We start from the raw sequence: 8,701 nt of genomic DNA on the forward strand, positions 1-8,701 counted from the left end.
TCATACGGTGTTGTCTCAACGGATTTAGATGGTGCCCTATTAAACGTGTGTAGCGACCCGACCCGAATGGATCAAGTCTCTGTGCTTATGTGTCATCCCTGGATCGGTATGCTGACACACACAGTACTCGAAGGATTTATAACAGAGGTAAATCACATGTATAAAGTAACGTAAGTACTATTACCTCAATCCTTATAGCGGAAGCAACAAGGTTGTGGATTCCCATCAACACCAACGGCAAAGTTGAGTGTAGAAATCGTAACCCTTACGTATCACTTACTCGTCGTAAGAAACCTGCAACATGAGACGTTGCAGCCCGAAACGGGTCAGTACATTGAATGTACTGGCAAATTCACACCATAGAGAAAATGATGAACAATGGCTATCACTATATGCATATATGGATGGTGGAAAAGATCTATGGTTATAAGGTTTTTGCGTAAAGCCAATTTTTCCCTACTGCAAAGGAATACATTTTAATTAACTATCATGGAGGTTGTTGAACATTGAGAATGGTTGACAGCATTCTCAATCCCAATTAAGAATAATTAAAACCCAACAACATTAATTAGAAGTAACATGTTGAGATTCACAATGATATTCAAGTACTAGAGACTCAAGATGTCCATAACCGGGGACACGGCTAATCATGATTAGTTTATACACTCTGTAGAGGTTTGCGCACTTTTCCCCACAAGACTCGATCGCCTCCATTTGGTTTCTCGCACTGCAGGGTGTTTGAGAAGACGGATGACCGAGACACAGTCTTTCAGAAGCGCTAGCACCTTACGACGGGTAGACTGGTACACCTACTTTCCCCTACATCTGCTAGTCTACCACTGTAAGAGTTCGCACAACTTAGTCAACTATGCCAGAGCCCATAATGGCTTGTGGCTGCACACGGAAGTTTCTAGTATGAATAATCTCATGATCCCTTTGAGCCTGGGTGGCGGTCCAAGAAAACAGGCAAGTCCTGGTAACCCCAGGTGCCTCAATCCACCCAGATGTGTGTTAGGTTGCCACCTTAGATAAACCCTTAATTAACAATCTCACATCTGTCATGGATATCACTCACCCAATCCACGTCTACTGGCATAGCATGGCATAATAAGCAAACGTAGAAGTAACTCCCAAAGGTTTAATAATAAACAGATAATAGGTACTACCTCATCTACTTCCCATCCCACAATTTAATTAGATCCTAGTCATGCAATGTGTGAGGATCTAATGCAATAAAACTGGGTTGTATAAAAGGTATGATCAAAGTGTGAACTTGCCTGCAATGAAGATGATTCGCACTCAAAACTCTTGATAGATCTACTCGTCACACTCCGGTCAATCTATCGTAAGCAAACAATAGTAACCACACAATAAGTACTCATCTAATGCACAGGTAAAACTCGAACGAGAGAACGAACCAGAAAGTTCAAATTAAGAACTCCGGTTGCAAAGAAAGAATGAACCGAACAAACGACAGAAAACAAACGGCGGAAGAAAACAACTCGGTTCTAGCAAGTTGAAACTAGGTCAAAATTTTACAATAGCAAAAACTTGTTTAAGTTGATTAGACGGAACGGCGGTTTCGAGACGAAACTCCAGGCGCTTGAATCACCTGATTCCGATAAACGGGCGAGAAGAAAAACTAGAACGAAGATCGGATCTGAGATCGCGATCACGGAATAAATCCGACGAAAAGAAAGAGACGAACGGTTAAACGAACGGGCGTCGTTAACCGGGAATAATCGGTGATCACGTTCGTTGAGACGAACGGTCCGAAATAAGAACGAAACCGATCTAGGAAACCGGAACGGTTTAGCGAAGAACCGGAAAGAAAAACGAATCGGTGGAGAAGAAAAGAATCGGAACAATTTATAAGAAAAACCGAACCGAGGGAAAGAAGAGACGCGGCGCGGTACCTCCGGCGAACGGCGGCGACGACGGCGTTGGGCGGCGCCGTGGACAAGGTGCGGCGGCGGCGTGGGCACAAGGGCGGAGGCGCAAGACGGCGGCGGCGTGGGTGAGGCGGTGGCGCTAGGGCACAAGGGCGGCGGCGCGGGTGTGAGGTGGCGCGGCGGGTGAGGGGCGCGGGGTGGGGCGCGGCTTGGGGAGGAGAGGGGGTTTTGATTTGATGATTTAGAGGGGGGTGTTGGGGTATTTATATTGGGGAGGGGAGGGTTTACTTGGAGGAGGGATCAAGGAATTGGAATTGGAGTAGGAAAGATCTAGAAAAAGAAACGGAATAAACGGGAGTAGGACAAAAGTCCTACTAGGACTTCCAAAAGACAACGGCGGCGGCTCCCTGGAGCCTGGGCGCTTGCGCGATGGCCTCCTGGCCTTAGCCGGCGGCGGCTTGGGCCTTTGGCCCAAGGCGCTAAGGATTTTTTATTTTTATTTTTTTATTTTTTTAACAGATTTCGCGCGTAGAAAAACTCAGAAAAGAAAATCTAAACGGGCTCCAAAAAAATCTAAAGTAAATTTTCCCCGACTCCTAAAAATGAGTCGAACAAAATGAACTTTTCTACGGACCAAAAATAAATTTTTTCAAAAACGCGCATTTTTCCCTATCCGAATAAAATGCAAATAAACTCCGGAAAAACAAAATTTGATCTGTTTATTAAATCTTCATTTTTCCTATATTTTGGGAAAGTCATATTATTCCCTCTCTCATGTATTTTGACACCGGAAAAAATTATTGAAGATGAAATAAATAAATCAAATGATCCTCTTTTTTCCAATTCGAGAAAACTCTCAAATAAGAAAATAACGAAATCTCCAACTCTCTCCGAAGGTCCTTGAGTTGCGTGAAATTTCTAGGATCGACCAAAATGCAAGAAAATAAGATATGCATGATGATCTCATATATAACATTCCAACTTGAAAATAAATTCAAAAGAGCTTTGAATTTAATTCTTTGAAACTCCCAACTCATATTTCATATAATTTGAAGAAGTCATTTTATCTTCTCTCATGAAAATCATTGAGTCGCATAAAGTTTCAGAATTGGAATATTTCCAAATGAAATTCAAATATTTTCAACACCCCCTTTTCATTTATATAAATGGAAGAAGTCATGTCATCTTCTCTCCAGGGTTTTGTGTTTGAAAAGCATTTGAATTCATGGAGATCAAAAAGCAAATATGAAAGTTTGGGAAAGTCCTTTTATTCCCTCTCATTTAACTTTCAAAAGTTTCGAATTCACTCACTTTCAGACAATCCATCCAACAATCAATCAAATCTATCTATTTATTATAACATTCCAAAATTTAGAATTTTGGGATGTTACAACGTGAATGCAGCTGTCTCTAATGCATAACCCCAAAATGATAGTGGTAAATCGATAAGAGACATCATAGATCGCACCATATCTAGTAAAGTACGATTAGGATGTTCGGACACACCATTACATTGTGGTGTTCCAGGTGGCGTGAGTTGCGAAACTATTTCACATTGTTTCAAATGAAGACCAAACTCGTAACTCAAATATTTGTCTCCATGATCAGATCGTAGAAACTTTATTTTTCTTGTTACGATGATTTTCCACTTCACTCTGAAATTCTTTGAACTTTTCAAATGTTTCAGACTTATGTTTCTTCAAGTAGATATACCCATATCTGCTCAAATCATTTGTGAAGGTCAGAAAATAATGATACATGCCGCGAGCCTTAACACTCATCGAATCGCATACATCGGTATGTATTATTTCCAATAAGTCAGTAGCTCGTTCCATTGTTCCGGGGAACGGAGTTTTAGTCATCTTGCCCAAAAGGCATAGTTCGCAAGCATCAAATGATTCATAACCAAGTGATTCGAAAAATCCATCTTTATGGAGTTTCTTCATGCGCTTTCCACCGATATGACCCAAACGGCAGTGCCACAAATAAGTTGCACTATCATTATTAACTTTGCATCTTTTGGCATCAATATTATGAATATGTGTATCACTACGATCGAGCTCCAACAAACTATTTTCATTGGGTGTATGACCATTTGAAGGTTTTATTCATGTAAACAGAACAACAATTATTCTCTGACTTTAAATGAATAACTGTATTGCATTAAACATGATCAAATCATATTCATGCTCAACGCAAATGCCAAATAACATTTATTTAGGTTTAACACTAATCCCGAAAGTATAGGGAGTGTGCGATGATGATCATATCAATCTTGGAACTACTTCCAACACTCATCGTCACTTCCCCTTCAACTAGTCTCTGTTCATTCTGTAACTCCTCTTTTGAGTTACTAATCTTAGCAACCGAACAAGTATCAAGTACTCAGGGGCTACTATAAACACTAGCAAGGCACACATCAATAAACTGTATATCAAATATACCCTTGTTCACATTGCCATCCTTCTTATCCACCAAATATTCAGGGCATTTCCGCTTCCAGTGACCATTTCCTTTGCAGTGTAAGCACTCAGTTTCAGGCTTTGGTCCAGCTTTGGTCTTCTTCACGAGAGTGACAAATTTTTTGCCATTCTACTTGAGTTTCCCTTTCTTTCCCTTTGCCCTTTTCTTGAAACTAGTGGTCTTGTCAATCATCAACACTTGATGCACTTTCTTGATTTCTACCTTCGTCGATTTCAACATCACGAAGAGCTCGGGAATCGTTTTCATCATCCCTTGCATACTATAGTTCATCACGAAGTTCTAGTAACTTAGTGATGGTGACTAGAGAATTCTGCCAATCACTATCTTATCTAGAAGATTAACTCCCACTTGATTCAAGCAATTGAAGTACCCAGACAATCTGAGCACATGCTCACTAGTTGAGCGATTCTCCTCCATCTTTTAGCCATAGAACTTGTTGGAGAATTCATGTCTCTCAACTCGGGTATTTGCTTGAAATATTAACTTCAATTCCTGGAACATCTCATATGGTCCATGACGTTCAAAACGTCCTTGAAGTCCTAATTCTAAGCCGTCAAGCATGGTGCACTAAACTATCAAGTAGTCATCATATTGAGCTAGCAAAATGTTCATAACATTTGCATATGCTCCTGTAATAGGTCTGTCACCTAGCGGTGCATCAAGGACATAATTCTTCTATGCAGCAATGAGGATAAACCTCAGATCACGGATCCAATCCGCATCATTGCTACTAATATCTTTCAACACAGTTTTCTCTAGGAACATATCAAAATAAACATATGAAAGCAACAATGCGAGCTATTGATCTACAACATAGTTTGCAAAATACTACCAGGACTAAGTTCATGATAAATTTAAGTTCAGTTAATCATATTACTTAAGAACTCCCACTTAGACAGACATCTCTCTAGTCATCTAAGTGATCACGTGATCCAAATCAACTAAACCATGTCCGATCATCACGTGAGATGGAGTAGTTTTCAATGGTGAACATCACTATGTTGATCATATCTACTATATGATTCACGTTTGACCTTTCGGTCTCTGTGTTCTGAGGCCATATCTGTATATGCTAGGCTCGTCAAGTTTAACCTGAGTATTCCGCGTGTGCAACTGTTTTGCACCCGTTGTATTTGAACGTAGAGCCTATCACACCTGATCATCACGTGGTGTCTCAGCACGAAGAACTTTCGCAACGGTGCATACTCAGGGAGAACATTTCTTAATAATTAGTGAGAGATCATCTTAAAAATGCTATCGTCAATCAAAGCAAAATAAGATGCATAAAGGATAAACATCACATGCAATCAATATAAGTGATATGATATGGACATCATCATCTTGTGCTTGTGATCTCCATCTCCGAAGTACCGTCATGATCACCATCGTCACCGGCGCGACACCTTGATCTCCATCGTAGCATCATTGTCTTTTACGCCATCTATTGCTTCTACGACTATCGCTACCGCTTAGTGATAAAGTAAAGCAATTACAGGGCGATTGCATTTCATACAATAAAGCGACAACCATATGGCTCCTGCCAGTTGCCGATAACTCGGTTACAAAACATGATCATCTCATACAAATAAAATATAGCATCACGTCTTGACCATATCACATCATAACATGCCTTGCAAAAACAAGTTAGACGTCCTCTACTTTGTTGTTGCAAATTTTACGTGGCTGCTACGGGCTGAGCAAGAACCGTTCTTACCTATGCATCAAAACCACAACAATAGTTCGTCAAGTTAGTGTTGTTTTAACCTTCGCAAGGACCGGGCGTAGCCACACTCGGTTCAACTAAAGTGAGAGAGACAGACACCCGCCGGTCACCTTTAAGCAACGAGTGCTCGTAACAATGAAACCAGTCTCGCGTAAGCGTACGCGTAATGTCGGTCCGGGCCGCTTCATCTCACAATGCCGCTGAACCAAAGTATGACATGCTGGTAAGCAGTATGACTTGTATCACCCACAACTCACTTGTATTCTACTCGTGCATATGACATCTACGCATAAAAATTCCTACGCACACGCAAGATCATGGAGATGCATAGCAACGAGAGGGGAGAGTGTTGTCCATGTACCCTCGTAGACCGAAAGCGGAAGCGTTAACACAACGCGGTTGATGTAGTCGTACGTCTTCACGGCCCGATCGATCAAGCACCGAAACTACGACACCTCCGAGTTCTAGCACACGTTCAGCTCGATGACGTCCCTCGAACTCCGATCCAGCCGAGTGTCGAGGGAGAGTTCCGTCAGCATGACGGCGTGGTGACGATCTTGATGTTCTACCGACGCAGGGCTTCGCCTAAGCACCGCTACAATATTATCGAGGACTATGGTGGAGGGGGGCACTGCACATGGCTAAGAGATCAAGAGATCAATTGTTGTTCTGTCTAGAGGTGCCCCCTGCTCCCGTATATAAAGGAGAAAGGGGGAGGCCAGCCAGCCCTTTGGGGCGCACCAAGGAGGGGGGAGTCCTCCTCCTAGTAGGAGTAGGACTCCCCTTTCCCAGTCCAACTAGGAAGAGGGAAGGGGGAAGGAAGGAGAGGGAAAGAAGAGAAGGAAAGGGGGGGTGCGCCCCCCTCCCCTAGTCCAATTCGGATCCCTCATGGGAGGGGGTGCACCACCTCTTGGGCTGCTGCCCTCTCTCTTCCCTAAAGCCCACTAAGGCCCAATACTCCCCTGGGGGGTTCTGGTAACCCCTCCGGCACTCCGGTTTTCTCCAAAACTACCCGGAACACTTCCGGTGTCCGAATATAGTCGTCCAATATATCGATCTTTACGTCTTGACCATTCCGAGACTCCTCGTCATGTCCACGATCTCATCCGGGACTCCGAACTCCTTCGATACATCAAAACTCATAAACTCATAATATTACTGTCATCGAAACCTTAAGTGTGCGGACCCTACGGGTTCGAGAACAATGTAGACATGACCGAGACACGTTTCTGGTCAATAACCAATAGCGTAACATGGATGCTCATATTGGCTCCTACATATTCTACGAAGATCTTTATCGGTCAAACCGCACAACAACATACGTTGTTCCCTTTGTCATTTGTATGTTACTTGCCCGAGATTTGATCGTCAGTATCTCAATACCTAGTTCAATCTCGTTACCGGCAAGTCTCTTTACTCATTATGTAATGCATCATTCCGTAACTAACTCATTAGTTACATTGCTTGCAAGGCTTATTGTGATGTGCATTACCAAGAGGGCCCAGAGATACCTCACCGACTATCGGAGTGACAAATCCTAATCTCGAAATACGCCAACTCAATAAGTACCTTCGAAGACACCTGTAGAGCTCCTTTATAATCACCCAGTTACGTTGTGACGTTTGGTAGAACACAAAGTGTTCCTCCGGTAAACGGGAGTTGCATAATCTCATATTCATAGGAACATGTATAAGTCATGAAGAAAGCAATAGCAAGATACTAAACAATCAAGTGCTAAGCTAACGGAATGGGTCTAGTCAATCACATCATTCTCCTAATGATGTGATCCTGTTAATCAAATGACAACTTATGTCTATGGTTAGGAAACTTAACCATCTTTGATCAATGAGCTAGTCAAGTAGAGGCATACTAGTGACACTATGTTTGTCTATGTATTCACACATGTATTATGTTTCCGGTTAATACAATTATAGCATGAATAATAAACATTTATCATGAAATAAGGAAATAAATAATAACTTTATTATTGCCTCTAGGGCATATTTCCTTCAGCATCATCCCTTCCTATTTGGGGAAATACCAACGTAGCTCTAGCAGTCATCAATTATCGGTTTGGTTTGGCCAACTAGATTGGTTTTTCTTGCAATGGGAGAGGTGCTTAGTTTTGGGTTCAATCTTGCATGATTTCACCCAGTGACAAAGTAGGGGTAGCGAGACACGTATTGTATTGTTGCCATCAAGGGTAAAAAGATGGGGGTTGCTTGAGTTTATCCCTCTACATCATGTCATCTTACTTAAGGCGTTACTCCGTTCTTTATGAACATAATACTCTAGATGCATGCTGGATAGCAGTTGATGTGTGGAGTAGTAGTAGTAGATGCAGGCAGGAGTCAGTCTACTTGACACGGACGTGATGCCTATATTCATAATCATTGCCTTGGATATCGACATAACTTTGCGCTTTTCTATCAATTGCTCGACAGTAGTTTGTGCACCCACCATACTATTTGCCCTCAAGAGAGAAGCCTCTAGTGAAACCTATGGCCCCCGGGTCTATTTTCCTTCATATATTTTCAGATCTATATACCAAAATACCTTGCTGCAATTTATTTAGTTTTATTTTGTTTTACGTTTTAGTAAT

This window comes from Triticum dicoccoides, chromosome 5A, assembly GCF_002162155.2.
Source record: "Triticum dicoccoides isolate Atlit2015 ecotype Zavitan chromosome 5A, WEW_v2.0, whole genome shotgun sequence".
NCBI lineage: Eukaryota > Viridiplantae > Streptophyta > Magnoliopsida > Poales > Poaceae > Triticum > Triticum dicoccoides.